Source organism: Micromys minutus (assembly GCF_963924665.1).
Source record: "Micromys minutus genome assembly, chromosome: 14".
In the NCBI taxonomy this organism is placed as follows: Eukaryota; Metazoa; Chordata; class Mammalia; order Rodentia; family Muridae; genus Micromys; species Micromys minutus.
The window spans coordinates 27,034,474-27,061,825 of record NC_137983.1 but is presented as its reverse complement, the minus strand read 5'-3'; the positions used below and the strand labels follow the sequence as shown (position 1 = coordinate 27,061,825).

The following is a 27,352-nucleotide window of genomic DNA, read 5'->3' as shown; positions in this document are numbered from 1 at the left end:
TTCATGCATTCTAGCCTAGGATGGGGGAGACCGTGAAAGAGCAAAAGATGTTTTACACAGCCCTACTGCTGACTTTCTTTCCTGCATAGGGTCTAGTAGAAATCAGAAGACAATTTGTAGGAGTTGCTTCTCTCTTTGAGTCCTGTGGATCCTGGGGATGAAAGGTCTTCTGGTTTGGGAGCAACAGCTTATACCTGCTGAGTCCTCTTCCTGGACCTATTTTCATACTAATGAGTGAAGTCACAGGTGTAACTTCTTCCTTTGTCAGAGGATGGCGCATATGTAAAGCTGTGGTGACATTAACCCAGCCTTTACATTTATGTCACTTGTCTCATTTCTTTTTTTTTTTAGATTTATTTATTTATTTATTATATATAAGTACACTGTAGCTGTCTTCATACACACCAGAAGAGGGTATCAGATGTCAATACAAATGGTTGTGAGCCACCATGTGGTTGCTAGGCTTTGAACTTAGGTCCTCTGGAAGAGCATTCAGTGCTTCTTAACCACTGAGCCATTTCTCCAGCCCCACATGTTTCACTTCTAAGGCCAAAATCAATCACACATGCACTCAGTCATGACAACATCTGTTATTAATGCATTGGTAACTACCATTCTGAGCTTCTCTACAGATTGATGAATGAAATATTTAAGAAGTGCATTATAGGACAAAATGGCAACCAACAGATTGGGAAAAGATCTTTACCAATCTGACATCTGATAGAAGGCTAATATCCAATATATACAAAGAATGTAGGAAGTTAGACTCCAGAGAACCAAATAACCCTATTTAAAAAATGAGGTACAGAGAGCTAAACAAAGAATTCTCAACTGAGGAATATTGAATGGCTAAGAAGCACCTAAAGAAATGTTCAACATCTTTAGACATCAGGGAACTGCAAATCAAAGCAACCCCAAGATTCCAAATCATACCAGTCAGGATGGCTCAGATCAAAAACTCAGATGACAGCAGATGCTGGCAACAATGTGGAGAAAGAGAAACACTCCTGAGTTGTTGGTGAGATTGCAAACTGGTATAATCACTCTAGAAATCAGCCTTGGCGGTTCCTCAGAAAATTGGACATAGTACTACCTGAGGACCCAGATATGCCACTCCTGGCCATATACACAAAATATGCTTCAACATAAAACAAGGAACATGCTCCAGTATGTTCATAGCAGCCTTATTTATAATAGCCAGAAGCTGGAAAGAACCCAGATGTCCTTCAACAGAGGAATGCATACAGAGATTGTGGTACATTCACACAACTTTTAAAAACAATGACTTTATGAAATTCTTAGGCCAATGGATGGAATTAGAAAATATCATCCTGAGTGAGTTAACCCAGTCACAAAAGAACAAACAAGATATGTACTCACTTATAACTGGATGTTAGCTCAAAAGTTCAGAACACCGAAGATACAATTCACAGACCATATAAAGCTCAAGAAGGAAGACAAAAAATGTTGATGCTTTAGTCCTTCTTAGAAGGGGCAACAAAATACTCACAGGAGGAAATGCAGGGACAAAGAGTGGAGCAGAGACTGAAGGAAAGGCTATGGAGAGACTGGCCCACCTGGGGATCCATCCCATATGCAGCTACCAAACCCAGTCATCATTTGCTGATGCCAAGAAGGGCTTGCTGACTGGAGCCTGATATGAATGTCTCCTGAGAGGCTCTGCCAGAGCCTTACTGATAAAGATGAGTATACTTGCAGCTAACCATCAGACTGAGCACAGGGACCTTAATGAAGGAGTTAGAGAAATTATTGAAGGAGCTGAAGGGGTTTGCAACCCTATAGGAAAAACAACAATATCAACCAATCAGACCCCAGAGCTCCCAGGGATTAAACCACCAAACAAAGAGTACACATGGAAGGACCCATGGCTCCAGTCACATATGTAACAGAGATGGCATGCTCTGACATCAATAGAAGGAGAAGCTCTTGGTCCTGTGAAGGATCATTTTCCCAGTGTAGGGGAGTACCAGGGTGGTGAGGTAGGAGTTAGTGGGTGAGAGGGGAAGCATCCTCATAGAAGCTGAGAGAGAGAATATGGGAGGGGGGAGAACCAGGAAAGAGAATAGCATTTGAAATGTAAAAACATAAAATATCTAATAAAAATGAAAAACAAGTAGTACATTATAGTTGGGTATGGTGGTTTACACCTCTAATCCCAACAGAGGTTGTAGGATCAGGAATTCAAGGCCAGGCTGTGCTATATAGTGAACAACTTTATGCTTTTTTTCTTTACCCTGCCCCCATTCACCCTTTTATCTTATTCTTACGCTTATGCCTCAAAAGCGATTAGACATTTATTTTATAAATGGATATTATTAGTTCATGGTACACAGAAAGAGGAAAGGAAAACTGTAACACAGGATCTCTTTCCTATTCTTGATCTTCAACAGTGGAACTGTCTTCCCCGGGGAAAACTCATTGTAGCCATTATCTAAGTATTTTTGCTCCAACTTTGAAAACTTACCTTCCACAAGCAACACATTGCCTACATGGTTAATTATTCATTCATTTGTACTGGCTTATTTAACTCAGAGAAACCCTCATTGCTTCCTAGTATTCCTGAGTAAGAGCCTGGGAGATGATTCTTGAAGTTTGGCATTTTGGGAAAATAAACAAAATGATGGAGATCCCTGAATGCACAGGTCACCCCTGATTCCACTTATTGCCATTGAGACAAGAATTCTGAAATAGGTGTCCCACTCCCCATACCAGGGTACCATCAAAAAAAAAAAAAAAAAAAAAAAAAAAAAGAAAACAGTAGCTTCATGACACACATCTTCCATTCTTCACAATGACATTTAAGAGATGTTTCTGATGAGGTTAGGCATACACAAGGATAAGAGTTTGTAATGCTCTTTGACAAAAAGGATGAATGTTACTAAGTTCTTTTTTGTTTTTGTTTTTTTAATTTCTTTAACTAATGTATATGAGTACACTGCAGCTGGTTTGAGACACACCAGAAGAGGGCATCAGATCCCATTACAGATGGTTGTGAGCCACCATGTGGTTGCTGGGCATTGAACTCAGGACCTCTGGAAGAACAGTCAGTGCTCTTAACTGCTGAGCCATCTCTCCAGCCGGGAAACTCTTTTAAAAATATGACATTATTGAGTATATGTGTGTGTACCTCTGGGGCACAACATACTTGTAGAGGTCAGAGAAGAAATTGCTGGAGCAAATTCTCTTCTTCCACCACTTGGGTTCCAGGGATCAAACTCAGGTCCCATCTTGCTGATCCTCATATGCACTTTTAAAGGTTAGTCAGAAACCTTCAAAGAAAACTTCTGTTTGGACCACACTGGAGGAAATCCTTGGAAAAGTTTGGCAAGCTTTATACATAGTTGAATCTCCGTGGGACTAAGCCTATGTAAAATGTGGAGCAAAGTGTAGGTGTTAAAATTGGTGTGTGGGAGATGAGCAGTCCTTCATTGCCTCAGTCAAATGAATTCAATTTAATGATGTAGCTCTGCATAATTTAAGGAAGAAAACACAGATGAACCCCGACCACAGCGAAGAAGGTATCTTTTTAAACAGGATTTTTTTCCCACATGCAATGCAACAAGAATATCTTGCACTTCTAAAATTAAGATAATTTGAAAATTTCTGTCAAACAGATGTTGAATTAAAAATCATTATTACCACTCTGAAATACAACATTTTACTAAAGGTTTGAAAAGGTTAAGGTTAGTCCTGTTATCTACAGACAGCTAATTCGTTCTTTGCTTGTAGAAAAAAAATAATGACAGAGAAAAGCAAGAAAGGACAGAAAAGGTATGAAAAAGAAGTTAGGTTTTTTTTTTTCTAGTGTCAGTATTTAAAATACCATGATTTTAGCTTTTTTAAAATGGCATCCTGAATTTATTCAACTTCTTTGAACCCATACTTTACTGACAAAATTCTATCACTAGGTTTTATATTAGTAATTTAAATGAAAATATTTTAGTATGCTTCCAATATATTGATTTTCACATGGCTGATTTATAACATAATGTGCGACTAAAACAGAATGTAGCATATATGCTTATACATTACATATTATTTTACTCATTAATTCCAGTCAATAACAAATTGAACAATTAGAATCAGACCCATCAAATTTCATATAGTAAAGTCTAGTCCACAAAGGTTGTAAACTGAAGAGGAATTGCTTCTATTAGACTGCCCCATGGTCGTGTCTGTGAGGTATTTTCTTGTTTAGGGATTAATGTGAAAAGGCATCACATTATATGGCTTTTTTCCTGGTAAGATGATATTACCAGAATTGATGGGCTCAAATCTAACTTTCTTTCATCTTTATAATATATAACTTTCTTTCTAATACATGGCTTAAAATGGAGCCGTAAGGTCATGGTCAATAGAACAAACTGGAATTCAAGAATATTAATTATTAAGTACTCTTGTCTAGTTGACTATGTGTTGCATCGATGTTAAACATTTAAGTTTAAACATACCAAAGATGCTGGTCTGTTGGCACAGGCATGCCTGGTCTGTAATTTCAGCTACTTAGGATGCTGAGGCCTGGTAGGAGTTCAAGGCTTCCCTGGGCTTCCCTGACTCAAAACATTTTTAAAATTAAAATTAAATCAAATAAAGGAATGGAGTGGTAACTCAGTGTGAGAACACTTGCCTAGCATAGGCAATGCTTCTATCAATACCCAGTGCTGAAAACATAATAAATAAACAAATGACCAAACCAACTGGACAACATCTGCTGGTCTAGCTCTGCGAGTGTTCCATGTGTGTCTTTCAATGCTGAGTGGAGCCTTCTGTATAGTCTACTGAGGTCAAGTAGTCTACACTTCTTGTCAAGTTTAAACCTTATAGATTCTTCCTATGGTTTACTAACTACTGAGGGGATGCTGAAACCTACAGTTAGTACCATCTGTTTGCTACCTTTCGTTTTATCCGCTTTGGCTTTATATTTGGTAGTGCTGTGATTAGCTGACACAGATTTAAGGTTGTGACTTTGTCTCCATGAATCATGTGCTTTTATCCTGGCCATGTGACCTGCACTAAAGCCCGCTTTAACTATATCCACACAGTGACTTCACTTTGTTGTGCCTAAGATGTGGACCATGTAGGTTTCTCCTTTGTAATAAGAGTTTCAGAGATTCTCGGTCAATAGTGAACGTCTCTACCAAGAAAATCTGGGGAATATTAGAGAGGAAGTAGTTCAGTCTCAGATACCTTACTGTCACCTAGTCACCTAATAAGTCAGCAATAGTTACTATTGTATTTAACAAATGGGTGCCCAAATCCATTTTCCAAGTTCAGAAAAATTTAGATGTATTTATTTTACTTTATGTGTATGAATGCTTTTTTGACACATTAATTAATTTTCTAATGGTTTGATAAAGCACCATGACCAAGGTATCATACAGAAGGAAATGTGCTGACTAGTGTTACATCAATCTGACAGAAGAGTCATTTTAAAAGAGAGAAGCTCAGTTGAGAAAATACTCCTGTCAAGTTTGGCTGTAGCCAAGCTTGTGTGCATGTTTAAAATTAGTGATGGATGTGGGAGGTTCAGCCCATTGTGGGTGGGACCATCAGTGGGCAGACAGTTCTGGGAGCTGTGAGAAAGTAGGCTGAATGAGTCACACTCCTACACACACAAGCCAGTAAGCAGCACTCCTCCATGGCCTCTGCTTCAGTTCCTGTCTCCAGGTTCCTGCCTTGCTTGAGTTCCTGCCTTGACTTTCCTCAGCAACAAAACATGACCTAAGAGTCATAAGTTGAAAACAACTCTTCCCTCCCTGTACTGGCTGGTTTTGTGTAAACTTGACACAGGCTGGAGTTATCACAGAGAAAGGAGCCTCAGTTGAGGAAATGCCTTAATGAGATCCAGCTGTAAGGCATTTTCTCAACTAGTGATCAAGGGGGGAGGGCCCAGCCCATTGTGGGTGGTGCCATCTGTAGGCTGGTAGTCCTGGGTTCTAAAAGAAAGCAAGCTGAGCAAGGCTGGGGAAGCAAGCCAGTAAGTGACATCCCTCCATGGCCTCTGCATCAGCTCCTGTTTCCTGACCTGCTTGAGTTCCAGTTCTGACTTCCTTTGGTGATGAACAGCAATGTGGAAGTGTAAGCTGAATAAACCCTTTCCTCTCCAACTTGCTTTTTGGTCATGATGTTTTGTGCGGGAATAGAAAAGATTCAGCCACAGATACTATTTTGCTTTTAAAACAATTGTATAAAACCTAATATTGATTTTCCTTGTTAAAACAATAGAATAGCTTTTGGAATTCTGTTATATATTCAATAGGATATCTGTTCAACTTAATGAAATATTGTGTCATAATTTGTTTGGGGAGAATGGAAGACTAATAGGAAGACTTAAGCATAGGAACTCTGTCAACACAATTTTCTCTTTCCTTTTCTTTTTCTTTCTTTCTTTAAATTTTAAACAGGTTTAGAATGCTGTAAAAAAAAATTCTGAAATTACAAAGCTGTTCCCACAAAGCACTTAGGACTTAATTCTCCTACTTTCTGTGCTAAGGAAGTTATTAGAGGAGAAAAATTAACACTAATTTTAGGGGAAACGTTCTTTTGCAATGAAAGGAATACCCTTTGTTAAAGAAGTCGCTGTACCTCTTGTTTCTCATGAACATAATGTCTTCATTCTACTTTACATGTCAAAGTAAAATGCAGATAATCATTGTCGGTTTTCATCCACATCCTCCACGAGATTACAGCATTCTCCCGTTGGCAAAGCTCAATGTCTAAGTAAACAGCTGTTGATTTATTTCCTCTCCTCCTAGGAGTTTTGATCACACTTCTTACATTTTAAAATTTATTTGTAGATGGCAACCCAAGGAAATAAAAGACCACCAAAGATGTGAGTAAAAAGAACAATTAAAATGAGATTCTAAATGTGAGGGGGAATTCAGACAGAGAAAGATTTGGCTCTTTATTTCCACACACTGTGAAACAACCAAACAAAAGAGGATGCAGAAAATGGACTAAAGATCCATATGGCTAATGTGGCATTCATTTTGGCACCAGTCTCTCTGTCTCTGTTTCTCTCTCTCTCTCTCTCTCTCTCTCTCTCTCTCTCTGTTTCTCTGTCTCCTTTTGTCTGTCTGTCTGTCTGTCACTTGATTGTGCTCTCTCATTCTTTAATCTTTGTTACAGTCCAGTCGCTATCCCTTCTTGTCTCTTATCCCATTGCTCCTTGCCCTTCTCCCAGAGGAATTCCTACCCCCTCATTTCCACCCCATCAGACCTTCCCACTCACTGAGGCCTCAAGGCTCTTGAGGGTTATGTTAGGTAGGCCTCTCACTGAAGCCAGACCAGGCAGTCCTCTGTAGTAAATGTGTCGGTGAGGCCTGTATCAGCTAGTATATGCTGCCTGGTTGGTGGTTCAGTGTCTGAGAGATCTCAGGGCCCAGTTTAGTTGAGATTGCTGGTTTTTCTATGGGTTTGCTGGACCGATCTCCTATAGGCATGTTGTGATGGGCAAATAACAGGAACTTGAGTTTGCAAAGACATTGCAAGACATTGGGTATAAAGTGTTGAAGCATTAATGACTTAAGTCACTATTCCATGAAGAGAGTTTGGGGCATTGTATGTGATATGTGGTAATGCCACACAAAGGGTGTTCCTTTTTAGTTCTAATTAACAGCGTAATGTCCCGAGGAGTCGTGAAGCCCCACCTGCCTCATTGCATACTTCCAATGATCTTCATGTCTCTAGAAGGGTGCAGAAAATCAACATTCCTTTTGACAAGTCAAAAAACTGCAAAATGTAAGCAGTAGAAGACAAAATATTGATGGGCTGGAGGACATATTTCCAGAGACGTTGATGGATCTGACTCTACAGACAGCTTATATGTTGAGCAACATCATGGGGACAGAATAAATGAAGGCTGTAATGTATTGCTCTTGTTTTGCTTGGTGGCCTAATATGTTCCCTCTGTCCAGTGCTACACGGTCTCTAGGGTTAAACTGGCCAAGGAAGTAAAAGTTCTGTAGCTCACTCACCACAGGAACTTGCCTATATGTGTGTGGGCCAGTTAGGGCCAATCCAAACTTTTCTGGATCCCTGGAGGCTGGAAATGGATCCACCTCCCCAATTTTGAGTCAGGAGAGTACATATTAAAAGCTATCACTATCATTCCTCCCATCAAACGCAGTCAACCTACAGCGCAAGGCCAAGGAGACATGTGAACGATAAGAAAGGTTTTGGTTGTATTGAACCCTCTCTTGCAAGGATCTAATTTTCTATCTTATGAGTTTCCTCCACATTTTTCCTGAAGTGTTATGAAACACCATATTGTTTTCTGTTGTATGATTTGGTTTAAATGAATTTTTTTCTGTGCTGTTTAAGGTGTCCTGGATAATATGGGCATGGAGCCAAGTATAAAAGTGATATAGATTTGGTCAGTACAAAGATTAGTTTGTTAGGCAGAATAGCTGAGTACTGTTAGTATTTTGGATACTGAAGTAACTACAAGTTAAGATTATAAACCACGTAAGCCTCTACTTATTGTAGAGGACAATATATATGGTGATTTATATAATTATCACCACAAATCTGTTTGAAATACTCCAACCCATCACTGTAATGAAAAAAGTATTTTAATTTTATCAAGATTATAGTTGTAAAACACTCAAAACAGGATAATTATTAAAAAAATTCCGATTGATTTTTCACTTAATAATTGAGGATAATCCAAGATTAGGCAAAAATCAATCATCTCATAATTTGAAAGAGAGTTTGATAACTTTCCAATATAATAGTAACCTGCATAGCTGAGTCCATAGCTAAACTAAGAAAAAAGTCCCCCCCCCCCCCAGGCTACATAATGTTGCCTCCTCTCAACGTGAACCTGTCCTTTACCCATCTTCTATCAGGCTGTCATCTGGCACTTCTTCTTGAAACCTGGCATTGGCAGAGATGCCAGTATCTTCAGAACTCCTCACCCACTCTTCGAGAACTTTACTTGTCATTCTTACGCTGAGGGTTTTTTAGCTCATTAAAGACTGGCTTCTGTCTGTCCAGCCAGCTCCCAGAAGGTACATAGTCAGTACTCTTCAAAGGACCAGAGAATATTGGCAGGTCCATTTCCCACAACGAAGGGAAACATTTTAACGGTTAAAGTCTGATGGCTTTCAGAAGGGGCATTATAAATCATGACAATATTGCTCCCCGAGTAAGCTAGAGGACACTGGGGGACTTCTGGTTTTAGAAGGACGAGGGAAGGAAATTGAAGAGTAATTGGGCCTGTTCTACTTGGAGATTTGTCCTTAGTTGATATGGCTCTTGTGTATGAACAAGTAATAATTACTATGTCTAATTATTTTCATTATTTGGAGGATTGTCGTTACGATCATTTATCCCCTGCCTTCTTATGTATTAAGAAGACTTTACTCAGCAGCTGAGGAGGTGGCTCAGCTGATAAGAGCACCAGCTGCTCTTCTAGAGGACCTGGGTTCCATTCTCAGCATACACCCTATGGCTTACAACCCTTTGTAAGTCCATTTTCAGAGGATCCAACACTCCCCTCTGGTCTCTGAGAGCACCAGCTATGGAGGAGGTGCACAGACTTACATGCCTACAAAACTCTCATCACATAAAAAATGATAAAAATTTAAAAGAATATTTCCTACCAGTGGTGGTGCACTCTTTTTTTAATCCCAGCACTCTGGAGGCAGTGGTAGAGGGACCTCTGTGATTTTGAGGCCAGCCTAGATACAGAGGGAGCTACACAGAGATCCTTATAGAAAATGACAAAAAATGAAGAAAGAAAGAAAGAAAGAAAGAAAGAAAGGAAAGAAGAAAGGAAGAAAGGAAGAAAGAAAGGAGGGAAGGAAGGAAGGAAGGAAGGAAGGAAGGAAAGAAGGAAAGAAGGAAGGAAGGAAGGAAGACCTTGGGTCTCTCTTCTGTATCAGCTAGGAAGACCTACTGAGGTGAAATGAGGGAAAGGGAGTAGGGAAGCAAGACTACAAGGAATTTTATGGTGTGTTTCTTAAGTAAACAAATTAAGCAATTAAAGCTATACAAATTTAAAAATCAAGGGCAATTGGGGGCAACAATTGTTTCCTTCCATAGTGAACTTCAGCCTTGTGGGACCCATTGGGTCTCTGTAGTCTGTTCTTTTTTCTTTCTTTGCTCTAGTAGTGTCACTCTCTCCTGCCTCACCCCCTGTACTGGCTGGTTTTGTGTCAACTTGACACAAGCTGGAGTTATCACAGAGAAAGGAGCCCCAGTTGAGGAAATGCCTCCATGAGATCCAGCTGTAAGGCATTTTCTCAACTAGTGATCAAGGGGGGAGGGCCCAGTTCATTGTGGGTGGTGCCATCCCTGGGCTGGTAGACCTGGGTTCTATAAGAAAGCAGAGTGAGCCAGGGAAACAAGCCACTAAGTAACATCCCTCCATGGCCTCTGCATCAGCTCCTGCTTCCTGACCTGCTTGAGTTCCAGTCCTGACTTCCTTTGGTGATGAACAGCGATATGGAAGTGTAAGATGAATAAACCCTTTTCTCCCCAACTTGCTTCTTGGTCATGATGTTTGTGCAGGAATAGAAACCCTGAATAAGACACCCCCATCTCTGTCTCTGACTCTCTCTCTCTGTCAACAAACATGTATACACACATGCACACACACATCCAGATTCTCTTTCCCTATCTCTAAATTCTTGATAAAATATACTCATAAGAAAACAATGTTTCAGATATGAGAAAAAGATTGGGAGCTTAAGTTTTTGGGTTCCAAACTAAAATTCCAGAAAAATTTGTATAAATGTATCTATATAAATATTTATCAATTGATTGATTGATTGAGACCATGTTTTGCTGTGTAAACCTGACCCTTTGACTGTCTTGGAATTCCCTCTGTAGATCAGGCTGGCCTCAAACTCACAGAGATCTTTCTGTATACACCCATATTCTCCAGTGCTGGTACTAAAAGGCATGTGCTACCTTTTCCTGCCCACTCCACTTTTATATAAATTTCTACACACTAAAGTATTGTGGCCAGCCCAGTCTCAACCATTTGCTACTAGTGTTATATTCCAGCAATGGACACTGTGAGTTATAAACAAACAGACCCACATGGATGGAGATTAAAGTCATAGAAATTAACATAGGAATAGAGTAGTTTAGGAACTCACTATAGGAACTACTGTGCTTAATATGTTACAAGTAATTTAACACTAACAAGAGAGAAATGAAAAAAAAAAAAAAAAAAAACTCACCAAGTAAATATTGTGAAACTAGGCACACATGGTGGCACATGCCTTTAGTTCCAGCACTCTGGAGGCAGAAACAGCTGGGTCTCTGAATTCTAGGTCAGCCTGGTCTACAAAATGAGTTTCAGGAAAACCAAGATTAAATAGAGAGACACTGTCCCAAAAAACAAAACAAAATTTTGAAACTACCCAGAAGCTGAATATGTTGCTACCATAATATAAATATAATATTTGATTCTTTGGAAAAATCCATTTGCTCAGATTTTTAATCCCTCTTGGAAAAAGCCACAAATACTCAAACCCACTGAATGAGAATTGAGAAATTGGACCCAATTTGATGTCTCCTTTAATTGTTAGGCTATTCCTGCATGTGGAAAGATGTCAGCTGTCTTTTATCTTATTTTATTTTTTAAAAATATTTATTTATTTTGTATATGAGTACACTGTCACTGTCCTCAGACATACCAGAAGAGGGCATCAGATCACATTACAGATGGTTGTGAGCCACCATGTGTTTGCTGGGAATTGAACTCAGGACTTTTGGAAGAGCAGTCAGCACTTTTAACCATTTAGCCATCTCTCTGTAAGCTGACATTTTAAGCTGAGCTAAGGTGATTGAAATACCAGCCGTCACCAACGGAAACCTTACCCTTTGGTAATCTCTAAGAATATGTAACTGATCCTTGCTCTTCTTTCAGAATTTATTCTTCTTACCCAACACTGTGCATGTTCCTCTGTCATCACAGATTGCTCAAACATGTACTTATAAATGTTAACACATTTAACTGTTGCTCTCCAAGCTATATCAAAAGACCTTTAAGACAGACATCATGTTTATTATACTTACTCTGTATCAGAATTGTTATATGAAAAAGCATCTGTCTTAGTCAGAGTTTCTATTTCTGCACAAAACATCATGACCAAGATGCAAGTGAGGGAGAAAAGGGTTTATTCAGCTTACATGTCCACATTGCTGTTCATCACCAAAGGAAGTCAGGACTAGAACTCAAGCAGGTCAGGAAACAGGAGCTGTTGCAGAGACCATGAAGAGATGTTACTTACTGGCTTGCTTCCCCTGGCTTGCTCAACTTGCTTTCTTATAGAACCCAGGACTACCAGCCTAGGGATGGCACCACCCACAATGGGCTGGGCCCTTCCCCCTTGATCACTAGTTGAGAAAATGCCTTACAGCTGGATCTCATTAAGGCATTTCCTCAACTGAGGCTCCTTTCTCTGTGATAACTCCAGCATGTGTCAAATTGACACAAAACCAGCCAGTACAGCATCCAATAACTGTATGTTGAGTGAGTACATTTCCTTACAAAATTCTAGGAGATTGTTCTATTTAATTTAAGTCTTTCTTCCTTTGGTTCTTAACTTAAAATATCACATTGGCTATTAAAAATACAAATTGTATTTGTGTCCCATGTTCCTTTAGGTATGACTCACTTTTCAACATTTTTCTCCTCTTATCTAAGTTATGGGTAGAGGTTTCTACCTCAGCTGTTCATGTTTATGACTCTTCTTACAAAGAATAAGTGGTTTTGTTTCTTGATGCTGGAGAATTAATATAAGCAGTCATATAAAAACAGTACTTCATTTCAGCTCCAAGGGAAAAAACACACACTTATTTTTCCCCTATATTGTTATGGCCTAAATTAAACTGTGTAATTCATAGCAAAATGTGGAACAAAGTATCACTTAAGAAAATGAATGAGCAAAGCAGTTTCTATGCTGGCTAATTTTAGGGCTCATCTCAAGGAAGTTCGAATCATGTGAAGACACGCATTATAGACATCACGTTTCTGTCTCTGCTCTTGAGCTAGGGATAATCTAGAGAATAAAATATCTTAAAAGAGATTTAATGACTCTTTTACTTCTTTTAGCCTATCTATTATTACTGATACAATTTAATAGATAATGGAGTCGAATGCTTTAAAATTTTTATTTGTCATTATTTGGTATATGACTCACCCCAACTCTCTCTCTAAAATACTGAATATTTATTTTAAAATATTATTTAAATTACTGTAAAACAATACTGAAAACCATGGATTAAGGGCTGGAGAGATGGTTTAGAGGTTAAGAGCACTTCCTGAGGTCCTAAGTTTAATTCCCAGCAACCACATGGTGGCTCTCAACCGTCTATAATGAGATCTTGTGCCCTCTTCTGGCCTGTAGGCAGGTAGAATGCTGTATGTGTAATAAATTAACCTTTAAAAAAGACCATGGGTTAATAGAACAACAAACCTTAGTTCACATGAAATACAAACTCCAAAGTATTTTTTATTTACAAAATTCTATCAATATACCTCTTTTCTTCTTTTTATATGAAAAATAGACTTTTTCATACAATATATTCTGATTATGTTTTGCCCTACCCCCAGCTCCTCCCGGATTCTTTTGACTCCCTCACAGACCCAAGTCCTACTTCCCTCCCTCCTTCCCTCCCTTCCTCCCTTCTTCCCTCCTTCCCTCCCTCCTTCCTTCCCTCCCTCCCTCCTTCCCTCCCTTCCTCCCTCCCTCCCTCCCTCCCTCCTTCCCTTCCTCCCTCCCTCCCTCTTTTCCTCCCTCCCTCCCTCCCCTCCTACGGTTACTTCTGAGTCAGGGACAGGGTCTTGTGTCCATTTCTTTTTTCCCAGAGCTGTGCAGGACTGTGCATGCTGCCATAGGAACTTTCTTACTCATCCTTTAAATGTCTTAGAAACTCAACCTGCAACCCAGGCAAAGCTCACACGTGGTGCTGAGACAGAGTGGGGTGGTCCTATGTGTTACATTGAAAAGGGAATTTACCACGAAGATCAAACAGTGATAGGATATTCTTCATGTCCTTCATTATTAGTGAGAACTATCGAAAGAAAGAAACAGATCAATCCATTAGACTCTTGGTAGCCAAAGTTGACACATCAGGACAGCTCTGCACAAGGTCAGGCACAGTGAGGCTTGGTGCCTGGTTCTCAGCTCACTTACCTGTCTTGGAGAGGATTTCAGAAAATATGGAAAGCCTACAGGCATGTTTACAAGAGAGCCCTGTTGAAGTTAAGCATGGGGAACAAACTGAAAGGCACTATAAAGCCAGACTGAGGGAGACAGAGGTAGAGGACAGAAAGAGTTCACTGAAGAAGACACAGATCTCCACATATCTTGCACAGGGCAAACACAAGGAGGGCTGAGGCTGTAGACTGTTTGGTATAGTGTTTGCTTAGCAGGCAGGAGGCCTCAGGTTTGAGTCTGGATATGCCTGCCATCTCAACACTAGGGAGCAGGAGCTAGGAAGATCAGAAATTCTAAGTTATTTTTGACTGTACGGTGAGGCCGAGGCCAGCTTGTGACATTGGCTGGGTGGGCGGGTGTGGACCACTTGGAAACTAGAGGTCCTTTCATGAGACTGAGCTGTTCTCTAGATAACTTCTAAAAGCTTCGGAGGTGATCCTAAGGTATAGTGGCCTGCTGCCTTGTTCCTCAAGTGTGAAGTGCAGAGTGGCATTGTGGGTAATGAGGCATGAGAGGTCTGGTTGGCCCAGGTGCAAGAAGTCTTCAATAGTGTTCTTAGAAAACTAGTCCCTCAGGTTTCCTGAGGCGCAGGGGATGGATCATTTCATCTAATAATTTTGTCAATTGCTTTTATAAATTTACCATTTCCACATTGATGCTGGTGAAGTACCTTAAAAGTTTACATCTTTTTAACTTGATTTTTAAAGAAACAATCTCTTTGTTTTATTTTATTATTTATTTAGTCAGTTTAGTATTGGTTTTTTTGAGACAGTGCTTCTCTGTGCGGTTTTGGCAGAGCTAGAATTCACTCTGTAGACCACCAGGCTGGCTTCAAATTCAGGGACCTGCCTGCCCCCGTCTCTAGAGTGTGGGGATTAAAGGCACGTGTCACCACAGCCCAGCAGAAAACCCTTTTCTGAGGTTAATATTGGCCTATATTCATTATATATTATAATGGATTTGTATGTTGTTTTTCATAGAATTCACTCTGTAGACCACCAGGCTGGCTTCAAATTCAGGGACCTGCCTGCCCCCGTCTCTAGAGTGTGGGGATTAAAGGCACGTGTCACCACAGCCCAGCAGAAAACCCTTTTCTGAGGTTAATATTGGCCTATATTCATTATATATTATAATGGATTTGTATGTTGTTTTTCATATATCATACATGTGTATGATGTATTTTGATCATATTTTATTCCATGATCATTTCTTTCTTTTTTAAAAAATAGATTTATTTTTTTACTTTATGTATATGACTACACTGTAGCTGTCTTCAGATATACCAGAAGAGGGCATCAGATCCCATGAGCCACCATGTGGTTGCTGGGAATTGAACTCAGAACCTCTGGAAGAGCAGTCAGTGTTTCTAACCACTGAGCTATCTCTCCAGCCCTCATGATCATGTCTTATTCCCTCTCTTCTGCTTCCCCCCACAGCCCGGTGTACTACAATATAATAGAAACTGTACATGCTAACAGACAATATGATACACAAACAGGGTAGGAGTAGGCAGGAGAGGGCAGAGGCCAAAGCTTTCACCAAGAGCCTTTCAATAGACTGCTGAATGGACTGGATCTGCTGCTTTGCTTGAGAGCCTTCTTTGATGGTAACAGACAAGGCAATGCCCGGCCTGGGAACTCCACAAGCCCATCTTAAAGCCTGCTTGGAACGTACAAATACGTAGGGGACATTCTTCACAGCAAAAGGAGGTGCAGGATGAAAAGGGTTTTGGTGGCTTTCTTGGCCCCTTTCCGAAGCTGCTTGTAGTCGCACCACTGTTGAACAAAGCCGGAGCTTATTGGTGAGGTGGGCATCTGCGAGGGGATAGGCCTTCGCATTTACATCAGTGTGCTGGCCTCACGGCGACTCGGTAACAGCCCCCTGCCCCTGCCTTTTAACTTTCTCTTTCTAACACTGTCCCCCTTCTACTGTGTGTTCCTATCTGTCCTGATGATTGCAGTGTTGCTTACATGAAAATAAAGGAGGAGTTACTTTTAAGAACATGGACATAATTTCATGGCGACACTACTGTGAAAAAGGCTGGCTCCTTCCCCAGGAAGGAAAAGCACCCCGTGTTAGTCTATCCTCTGTATGTTAGTCACTAACTTCGGGGTACAGGTGATAAGATTACATAATGTTAAGATGAAACGTGCACATGATTTTTCTCAGTTCTCTTAGCCACGTTTTGAGGAGCAGTATGATGTCTAACAATAAATCATCCCGACAATGCAGGAGCACTCTTGGCAATGTTAGGGAAATCTGTGTCTCCCGAGCTGACTAATGAAAATGAATGGGGTGACGACCACGTTCCCACAACTCTCCCCAACCTTCGCTGCTCTTCAGTAGACAGCAGCTGGAATTGGATAGAACACGGAGATTGATGTGGGGACTAAAGGTTATGAGCTCTGAAGACAGCTGAACACTTAGACTCTCGGAGGATGTGAAAGAGAGTCAGGCTTTTGAGGTAGAATTTTGTGAGCTCTTTTTGTTTCTTGCTGTCTATTGTGTGTCCAAGGCTAATTATACTAATTAAATCATAGGGCACAAATAAAAATTCAAGAAAAAGCCATTCAGAAAATAAAAAAAATAAAAAAAAAAAAAAAAAAAAGAAAAAAGAAAAAAAAAGAAAGAGGTCTCAGAATCACTTTGTCGGTTGATACAGAGTCAGGGAGCTGTCTCACATTCCACCAAGTGCTGTAAGTATATGGAGTGGAAACGGACTTCTTCCACACAGGAGCTCGTATTCTATGCTCGTACCATTATAGCTCTTTGGTCACTGAATTTGAGGACTGAAGATGGAGTAAAATAAGCTCATAAAGAAATAAAATGTCATATATAAAGGATCAGGAAATCCATAAAATAGAATCAAGATCATCTCTGGCTTAAGTATTTGTCAAAAATATCTATGAGATGTCAGCCATTCCACAGAATCAAGGCACTTCCCTGCTCACTCCCCTTCAAAAGCAGTAATAAAAGTGTCAGGGTGCAGAATATGTGCACATGCTATGTTGTGAGATAGCCCTCACAGGAGAGCAGGATCTTCCAACCATTGAAACATTCGGTGTTTCACGAAGTCACTGGAGCAAAAAGAATTACCAAGAGCTAAGTTGCAAACTCAGACCCACCAGTGTGTTCTGTTTTTTGTTTTAAATTTATTCAGGAAGGATTTATTTAGAGCTGGTTATATCCCAGCAATGCATTAGTTGGAGGGACCGTGTTAGAATGAGGTTTATGCAAGAACTTAGGAGAACCCGGAAAACCTATGCCTGGCTTTGGAGGAAGAAAAATTGCTTTAGAATAGGATCAAATGTCGGTGTGTGTATTAGCATGAATTGATTTAGGCCAAATTGCTCAATACTTAGAGCAAACATGAAAAAAATAACAAAAAAAATCATGTAGGTTTTTACAGTTCTAGTGAGAGGGAAGGCTGTCAGAGGAAGAACTGAGATACCAGGCAGAAATGTGCTCAGGAAAGAATTTCTGAGCACACCATGTCAAGGACTATTAGCTTCAGCTTGAAGCAGAAAGGAGCCAAGACACATTTAAGCAGCAAAAGTGTGAGACATATTTAGAGGTTACTTTTAAGAACCAACTTACTGCTATGGAAATTCTAAATAGGATAATAAAGCAATCTGATCTCAACTCCAACCTGACTCCCAAAGTTATCCTAGAATAATGGGTTTAGATGTGCCACATAATATGCTAGAGTGAAATGTGCACTTTTCCCCCAATTTTTCTTATATACTTAAGGCATGGACTTACTGTGCACCAAGGTTACCAGCACACTGACAATCCTCCTGCCTCAGCTTCCTCTAAGCTGGGATTACAGGTTTGTATCACTGTGACTGGCTTGGATGTATTTTGAAGGGTATCTGTATGGGAAATGACAAAACACTGCTTTAGGAGTGACCAGTGGCTAAATCTCTGAGTGACGGAAGGGAACTTTATAAAGTAATGTATGACTAACTTAGTGTAGCTTTCACTAAAGTCAATAAATAATAGTGATGACAATTAGAAGTTATAAATAATAGTGAGTGTCTAAAGGGCAGCAGACACAATCTATGAACTTAGAGTTAGACACTTGTCTACTTAGCGTATTTCTACAAACATCCTGTCCTCTGGAAGTCTTCATGCTAATGGATATCTACTCCCATGGGTAAAGAGGAATCCTGATGCCTGCAGCTGGAACAGCCAATTGAAAGATGATTGGATGATAAATGCTACATAAGAAGAAAGAGGCAGGACGTGTAAGCAGAATGAAGATTAAAGTGAGTAGCAGTTTTAAATTGGCCAAGGTTAGAGATGGTGTTATTTGGGCCAAATGTTCAGGAGGAAACATTTGCCGACTCACTATTAGAAGAAGAAAACTTTAGGACGTGAGAGGAGCAGGTGTAGCCTCAGAAGGAAGTGCGGGCTGGCCACCCTTGAAAAGGTGGAAAGGCAGGGGTGTGGGAGATTTAGTCAAAAAGATAAGAGAGGACATTTGAAATTAAGGACCTGGGCTTCCTTTTTGGTTTTTGTTTTTGAGAAAGGGTTTTGTTTTGGCTGCCTATAACACTGCGTCAAAAGCTGGCATGGTGATGCATGCCTTTAATCCTAGAATGCAGGAGGCAGAGGCAAGCAGATTTCTGTGAGTTCAAGACCAGCCTGGTTTACATAGTGAGTTCCACAATAGTCAACAACATGTAGCGAGACCCTTTGCCCCCCCCCCCGCAAAAAAATCTGCCATATGTTTTTTATTATACATATCAATATTTTGCATTAATGACTCTGACTTAAAGATAAATATGCCTCAGGTAATTATTTCTTACCATTGACCCTTTGATTGTTTGGTGCCGTTGGTCGCTCTTTGGGGGAATGAAGATTAGGAGAAAGTAAAAATAAAATATGTGGGGGCTGGCAAGACCGCTTAGTGGGTAGGAGTTCATATTGCTTCTGTAGAATACCCAAGTTGGGTTCCCAGCATCCATGTTGTGTAACCAATAGAATTCTGATGGGATTTAAGGGTGCTTTTACAGGAGGATACACATGCCTTGTGCTACTGTGGTTAGGGAAGGACATAGGCCCTTGGGAGAGCTCACTGCTATTCCTCAGCTAAATGGACATAGTATGAAACTGCCTTCTAAATCTGTATATCTGTGCCTGTAGATTAGTGCAGCTCCCAGCGCTAGCAGAGAAGCTTACGTATAAGTGGACCACAGTCAATGCAGACTCATTCCTGGCAGAAACGCACAGAATATGTGTCTGTGGAGTGCTCAGCCATACATTGGACATCTGTATTACATACTCTTGACCCAAAGCTTATTAGAAAAGGCTATGGACAGACTGTAAGAGCCAGAGATCAGAGAGGACTAAGGCAGCAAAATGTATTCTGAACAAGACAGGACTGTTATACCCATGAGTTCAGAGCAGTTTTGGTTACCTACACAAGACCTTCACAAGGTCTGCAGAAGACTGAGACAGCGAATATTTCAGCTTGGACAGGGAGAGACAGATAACTTCTCAATCCTAACCATATAGTTATTGATAGCCGATGAAGACCAGGGGAAGATTTCTATAGGGTGTGGTCCCTGTTGATTGGCTCATTCTCTACTACAGTGGTTCTCAACCTTCCTGATGCTGTGACCCTGTAATATAGTTCTTCATGTGGTGGTGACCCCACCCTCAAACAGAAAATTATTTTTGTTGTTACTTCACAACTGTAATTTCATTTTGATATAAGTTATAATGTAAATATCTGATATGTAACCCCTGTGAGAGGGTTCTTTGACCCCCAGAGGGGTCATAACCCACAGGTGGAGAACCACTGCTCTAGCGGATATTGTGACAGCTATGAACATATGAGTGTTGCAGATTATACCCAGTGTGTTGTTATTAAAGGAATGTAGATGGAAAAAAAGGAAAAAAGAAAGGAAGGAAGGAAAGGAAGAAAGAAAAAAGAAAAAAAGATGGAAAAAAGAAAGGAAGGAAGAGAGAGAGTGAGAGAGAAAACACGCAGGCAGACAGGAAGGAAAGGGGAGGAAGGACAAAGGGAGGGAGTAGTGAAGGAAGAAAGAACATGAACATGAATTTGGGGTTATGTGTGGGAGGACTGAGGAGTTGGGCGTGTGAATATGATCACAATACATTATCTGCTAAATTCTCAAAGAATAAATAAAAACATTATTTATTTATTTATTCATTTTTCAAAGAATGTCTTCCATTGCAGAAATAAAAGAAAAACTCCTGATGATTGTATGACAACTCCAAATGATTAACTTTAGCTATAGCCGAGACCCATCCTTCCCTTTGTCCTCCTGCCTACTGTGCTGGACCTTTTAATACATGGTGAATATGAGTCATGGAACTCTGCCTAGGCTCTACATTTTCTTTTTAAAATGAATCCATCAGTCAGTTAACTGATTAGTGTTTTTGTGTGTGCGCACTTGTTCTATTCATTTGTGCCCGGAGGGTAGAGAGCCACATTGGGAATCTTCCTCAGTAACACTCCACCTTGATGTTCTTTTTACTGGATAATTTATTTATTTACATCTCAAATGTTATCCCGTTTCCCAGGGAGTAAATCATCCACCTTGTTTTTTGAGATACAGTTTCTCACTGAACCTGGAGGGTTCATAAAGCCCCAGAGATCTTCCTGCCTCTTTGTTTCCAGTGCTGGAATTCCAGTTCTGGACCAGTGTGCCTGGCTTTTTCATGTGAGTACTGGGGATTGGACTCCAGTCATTATGCTGGTGGGACACAAATGTTATTAACTGACTTCATTAACTAAATCACTAGCCTTGGGCTCCATGTTTAGTATTTTCAGTGTACTCACTAATAAAGAAACCTCAGGCAGGATGGTGGTGGCTCATACCTTTAATCACAGCACTTGGGAGGCAGATCTCTGTAAATTCCAGGTCAACCTGGTCTACAAAGAGAGTTACTGGACACCCAGTGCAGTTACACAGAGAAACCTTGTCTCAAAAGCAAACACAAACAAATGAACAAACAAACAAGAAACCTACCTGGGGCTGGAAAGATGGCTCAGCAATTAAGTGCATTAACAATTAAAAGCATTCTAGATGATCAGGGTTCAATTCTCAGCACCCACATAGCAGCTCACAACTGTCTATTACTCTAAGATTTGACACCCTCACACAGATGTACATTCAGACAAAACAACAAAGCATATAAAATAAGGATACAGTATTAAAAATGAAGCCTCTATTATGCTAGAAAGGAACAGACACAAATGCTGCAGTAAGTATATAATCACATTTAACATAAATAAGAACCTTCCAATATTATTAATAATTGTTTAGTATCTAGTCTGACTGCTTCCAAGTATGTTAAAATATTGAACATGCTTCAAAAACTGCAGTCTTACAATTTGCTGCACAGTCTTGGTATTTAATAATATACTGCAGACATTTCTTCTGTTTCCTATGAAGAGTTCAAAGTTTGCTGCTAGGATACATATACATTTCAATTTAATTTAAAATAATCTTGCTATATATGGCAGTCGACATAGTCTATGGGTTGGAGGTAAGGGAGAACAGATCCTGCACCAAATAACCAAATCCGAGGGTGCTCTGGTTTCTTACTAAAGATTTATTTTATTTAAAAATTGTGTCTGTCTGTATGTCTATCTGTCTGTCTGACTGTCTACGGGTATATGTGCAGGTACCTAAGGAGAACAGATTGTTGCATTCTCTGTAGTCATGCTCAGAGGTTGTGAGCTACCCAGTGTGTGTGTTGGGAGTAGAATCCCAGCTCTCTATAGGTGCAGTACAAGTTCTTATGTGCCACTCTCTCTCCAGTCCCCTCTTGCTCTGTTTTCTTGTCTTGTGCCAAATGTTTACAAGCCACTGTGCTGAGATGTGCAGATATGTGCACACATACTCTTCCATTCTTTACAGTGTGGCTTATGTTTTCCCAACCTTTCTTCCCACCACTCATAGCTTACAATGGCCCTCTTTGACATTTGTATTTGTTCTCCTTAAGCATCTTTCTGGAAGTCATCTTTATTGACGTTTTGTGGAAATAAGTCTTGGGCATTTGATTTTGTAGTGTCTTTGATGACAGCTATAAAAGAACTTCAGAAAGAGTGATCTGACAATTTATTAAACTAATTGTGACATTTTAAAATACAAGAACGGAGAATCTCAGCAAATCAAGTATTAATGCAGGTTATATTGTAAAATTGTGTGTGTGTGAGTGTGTGTGTGTGTGTGTGTGCGCGTGCGCGCGCACGCGTGTTGGCACATGCATCAGCAAGCATGTGTATACCATGGGGGATTCATATATATATGACTGTGATATATGATTATATGTATATACACACATGTTAGACTGTGCTGATGTGATGGCAGACAACTTTTGGGAGCTGGTTTCATCATGGACTCTGGGGATGTAATTCATAATGAGTCTGCATGCAGCACTTTCATCTGCTGAGCCATCTCTCCAGCTCCATTCTCTCAATTTTATTGATATTTTAGATAGCAGTCTATCCCTCTCCCCATTTTTCCTTCCCTCATATTTTGCCATACATAGAAACAAATAAATGGCATTTAAATTTATTAAAAGGCTCTCAAAAGATATGTATTAGAACCATGAAGATATGTCAATCACCTCTATTTTGTTCTATTCTGCAGGATTAATCCAGCCTGGCCTATTGGATGCTGTCTACACCCTTTGTCCACTTTAGTACCTGTATCTCATTACACGTTTGGATAGCTATTTAACCTTGCACAAACACCCATATGGCAAGGTTTGCAACCTGGTGCACAAGATAAAGGGAAGTAATTACTGCTCACACTTAACGTTTTATCTTCTTGCCATTTAAAGCTTTTTATAGACACGCTGATAATCTGAGTGATTAAACAATGGCTGGGCTTTTCCATTCTTCCTGTGCATCTTTACAGTCTGAACTCAACAAACCCAGAGGTTTTAAAAAAGTTATAGTTAAGATCTTATCTGATGCAGAAAGACCCTTTATCATATCTGCAGAAATGGAGCTCACACAAAACAGAAGAGGAGACAGCGGCACAGTGAACTGAGTGTTTTATCTCACTAAACACAGGCCCAGCTCACAGAGTAGAAACATTATCTATTAAAAATGACTTAAAATGTCACAATAATGCTCCCTTACTTCCTTAATAAAATCATCATATTAAACCATTCTCTGAGCTCATTTTTGTGGGTCTGGGGCTGGAGCATAGTGTTAAGGCATTTGTTGACCATGTACAAAGCTCCGACTTCCTTCTGATCTCTATCACTAGAACACCAACCAAGCAAACATCACAGTGTAGTGTGTGTATGTGTGTGTGCTGTGTATAATCACATACCACATACCACAGCATTCATGTGCTCATGTAGAGGTTAGAGAAAAACTTGAGGGAGTCTGTACCCTCCTCTACCACATTGGTCCTTCGACTTGAACCCAGGTTCTCAGACTTGGTGGCAAATGCCTTCATTGTCAGGCCATCTTGTTGGCTCTGCACTGGGGTGTAATGAATAGCAGAAACTCCCCACTAGAGTGAGAAGTGTACATGTGGAAGGGTGAATGTGTCACCGCACTGATATCGCTTAGGTCATAACCATAAAGTATGAAAGCAATCACTTTCCCGAAGTCTCCTGCATGGCTTTTGTTTATACGGTGAGTCACCAAAACAGTCATACCAGGAAGGAATGAACTGTAATAGAGAAGGGTTCAGCATTGACAGGTTGACCTATTGTCTTGCGGCAGCCCCTTCTGTTTATAGGGACTGAGGTTAATATGTCCAGCATACATAACAATCTAGGGACCTTATTGTGCAGAGATATCACTGGCTAATTTTGTAGGCAGCAGCTCCTCACAGAAATTGCTTACCTCCCCCACACAAGGACAATTTCCAAGATTAGCTGGCATCGGGGAGGGACGAGAAATCCCTAACAGGCTAACAGGCTCCTTCCTCATCCCATACCAGACGTTTCTCTTCTACTCTTGGCCTCATTTCATATCCAAAGGGCTGGAGAGTTTAGCTGTGGGCTCTGGAGAAGAGTGAAAGATGAAACAAGATTGCAGGCTTTCCCCATTCCAGTTTGCCCACTGATGGCACTCTAGGGCTGTAGGAAGTACCTGTCCTGTGGAAAGAATGGAAGCATGAATATTAATCTTTTGAAATCCACAAAATGCTTCTATTGATACAAAAATGAAAGCTAACAAACAAAAGATCCATAGCTCTTAACTTAAAGGAAATAAAAAAAATATTATGGGACAAAATTTGAGTGATCTTGACTAAGAAAGGGATCTAGGTTGCCCCAAATTTCATATTTCAATGTGGAAGCAGTTTCATCAAGTTTTATAATTTTACAGATCGAAGGACGTCTTAAATCAAGGCAACTTAAAAGTGCACCAGAGAGGCAGTTACAGAGATGGGGGGATCTCTCTTATAGGTTGAAGCTATTACTCCTGACATTTTTAGACTTTCGGTTGGTGGAAGCTAGTGGCCTGCTAAGTTAATAGATTCCAAAAGTTTCTTAATCTATTAATCACAGAATGTTATTTCTACTACAGAGGTGGACAAGGGATGGCTATACAGTGGGCTAACGCTAGCCTGCAATAAGCTAATTTGGCTCTAGGCTTGTAATATTCCAACCTCCTCTCCATAATATTGAGTTTCAAACTGGGCAATCTGCAGATGCCCAGGAATTCTCATTGACATTTGTAATATTTAATTTTCTCAAAAAGGAGCTCACATAAATGCATATACATGAACACCTGCAGTACATATGTCATGGTATGAGCATGCGAAAAGACAAGAGCCCAGACTGCTTTTAGAATTGCAGCGAAGGCAAAGGCAGATTTGCATAGTTTCTTTTTAGAAACTTTGGGTGAATTGCTTTTGTTGAACCGAGTATTGAAAAGATGCACATTAGAATCAAGAATTAAAAAAAAAAATTCGGTAGCCTCTTTACTGTCTCCTGGGAATGCAAAAGTGAATGATTTTTAGTGTGTTCAGAGACTGCACATCAGATATCCTGCATAGCAGATAGTTACATTACAATCTATAGCAGTAGTAAAATGTGTCTTGTGTGATGGTGGTGTTCGCCTTTAATCCTAGCACTTGGGACTCAGGGGCACACAGATTTCTCTCAGTTTGAGCAAATTTCAGGACCTGTTAACACAGAGGAACCCTTTCTGGAACCCCCCTCCCAACAACCCAAACAGTAGCAAAATTAGTTATGAAGTAGGAATGAAAATATATTTATGGCTGTGAGTCATCAAAACGTGAGGAACAGTATTAAAGAATCACAGTATTAGGCAGTTTAAGAAGCACTGCCATAAGGAAATACTTTGCCCAGGCCCCTTTCTTAAACCTACACTATTCCAACATACAGAAATATCTTCTCAAAACTCTGACATCCTCCAATCTGGTTACTAAACATTGGCTCAGACATCATAGCAACTTTACTTCTGCATCTCAAATTGGCACCCTGTCTATTTTTCTTTCCTTTTTTGGGTGGTACTGCTATATTATTCAGTCTGGTGTGGAATTCACTATTAGCTTAGGTTTTCCTTTGTCTCAACATTCTTCTGTATCATCCACCAAGAGTTCTGGAATTATGGATGGGTGCTACCACATATGACTCAAGTTAAATATTTATACTTGTGGATCTCATCATGATATTTACCATATTCATCCCTACATTACACTCTCTTGTGCCCTCCCATCACCTGATCCCCTTCCTCTCCCAACTAGTTCCCAGTTTACGTTCATCTTTTTGCATTTTGTGATGCAATGAGTTTAGTTAGGGTTGCTTACAGAAGCATGGGTAAAGGGTTGATTACAGAAGCACGAGCCACTTCACACAAATACATTATTAACTACCCATAATGCTCAGAGAGGGGAGGGGCCACATGAGCCCCACCCCCTTCATTGCAGGACAGTCTAATCTTGTGCAGGTAATTGTTAGTTGTGTAAGTTCAGGAAAACCTCTAGCTCTTAGATTCTTTTTATCCACCTCCTCCAGCTCTTAGATTCTTTTTATCCACCTCTTCTGAAATGTTCCCTGATCCTTGCGGGATGTCTTGTACAGGACTGAGCATTCGAAAGACACTTATTTTCAGCACTCATTTCTTTTTTTAAACTTAAGTTACTCTTTGGCTTTGTTTCTGTTTATGATCATTAACTGTTCATTATTGCTCATTATATGCTCTTCAGACAAACCTTTTGTGTGTTTATGCACATGTGTGTATGTGTGTGTTTCTTTTTCATTTTTTTTTAGGCTGAATGTTTTTATTTGTTCCTGTTTTTCTTCCTTCCACAGCTTCCAGCCATGAAGGATTCCCAAGCCAAATACTGAAAAAGAACAATTCTCTGATAAATTCTGGATCAGCTTTGGTAATATTTCAGTTCTCTGATAAAGGCAGCTTATGGCAGGTGATAGTAAAAATATGCATTAAAATATCTGATCATATGATCAGCCTTTCCTCCTAAAAGCACTGTGATCAGTGTTCACACTTTCACACCTGTGTTAACATTTTCCTTCTTTGGTATCTTGAAAATCTGTGGCTGTAGCTTTAGTAAAATGAGCATTAAGGCAAGAGAGGAACTGTTTGTAACCTCTGCTAGCATGAAGGAAAGCAACCGTGTCCTTGTGAGTGTATAGAAGGCTGTGTAAGAGAGGCCACAGTATGGCGGCCTCTACTTCATTCCTTTACTCTTTTGGTGGAAATTAGAGTTTACCAACCATGGTGGAAGCTTATTATTATTACTATGTTAAAATTTCTTTTCTGATCTTGCATGTCCCTGGCTAACTTCAAACTCACTAGGAGATGAAGGTGACCTTGCACGTCTCACTGTAGAGTGCTGGGATTGTGGGTTTTGAGACCTTGTTCTTATTTCGCGCTGTGTAAGCGCACTACAGCTGAGTTCCACACCCAGATCTCCTCTGCTTCTAATGCTCTTCTTTATAATAAACATATTGATTCTCCTTGACTTTTCCATGTCTCTGTCTCCATGTAGATGCCGTAGTTTTGAGCAGTATAGTCTGGGATATGTTTACTATTAGTAAATTATATGTATACTATTAGTATAGTGTTACTGGGCATGGGACCCTTACATTTCCACTATACTTAAAGTGTACAGTAGTAAAAATGTACGTGCCATAGTATTTCCAATTTGGTT

At 40.0% G+C, this 27,352-nt stretch overlaps 1 pseudogene across 1 annotated transcript in view; it reads right to left on the bottom strand.

The window, feature by feature from the left end:
* The window catches only part of LOC308429722 (NHP2-like protein 1), a 38,941-nt pseudogene extending 19,770 nt beyond the window's left edge, over positions 1-19,171 (bottom strand). The window contains exons 1-2 of the transcript in view: positions 19,148-19,171; positions 15,741-16,052 (exon numbers count right to left, since the gene is read on the bottom strand). The product of the transcript in view is annotated as an NHP2-like protein 1 (transcript). The remainder of the gene's footprint in view (positions 1-15,740; positions 16,053-19,147) is intronic.
* Between the last annotated feature and the right edge of the window lie 8,181 nt (positions 19,172-27,352).